Source organism: Nematolebias whitei, chromosome 13 (genome assembly GCF_014905685.2).
Source record: "Nematolebias whitei isolate Nwh7 chromosome 13, NemWhi1, whole genome shotgun sequence".
Classification (NCBI taxonomy): Eukaryota; Metazoa; Chordata; class Actinopteri; order Cyprinodontiformes; family Rivulidae; genus Nematolebias; species Nematolebias whitei.
This window is the reverse complement of record NC_056510.1, coordinates 3,978,887-3,979,195: the sequence shown is the minus strand read 5'-3', so window position 1 is coordinate 3,979,195 and position 309 is coordinate 3,978,887. Positions and strand designations below refer to the sequence as shown.

The following is a 309-nucleotide window of genomic DNA, read 5'->3' as shown; positions in this document are numbered from 1 at the left end:
AACCACACTGCTAACAGGACCATGCTGCTACAAGGACCATGCTGCTAACAGAACCACTCTGCTAACTGGACCATGCTGCTAACAGGACCATGCTGCTACAAGGACCATGCTGCTAACAGAACCACACTGCTAACAGGACCATGCTGCTACAAGGACCATGCTGCTACAAGGACCATGCTGCTAACAGAACCACTCTGCTAACTGGACCATGCTGCTAACAGGACCATGCTGCTACAAGGACCATGCTGCTAACAGAACCACACTGCTAACAGGACCATGCTGCTACAAGGACCATGCTGCTAACAGAAC

At 51.1% G+C, this 309-nt stretch overlaps 1 protein-coding gene across 1 annotated transcript in view; it reads right to left on the bottom strand.

Moving 5' to 3' along the window:
* Nucleotides 1–309, bottom strand: part of slc15a2 (solute carrier family 15 member 2) — a 29,707-nt gene that overhangs the window by 18,389 nt on the left and 11,009 nt on the right. The window lies entirely within an intron of this gene.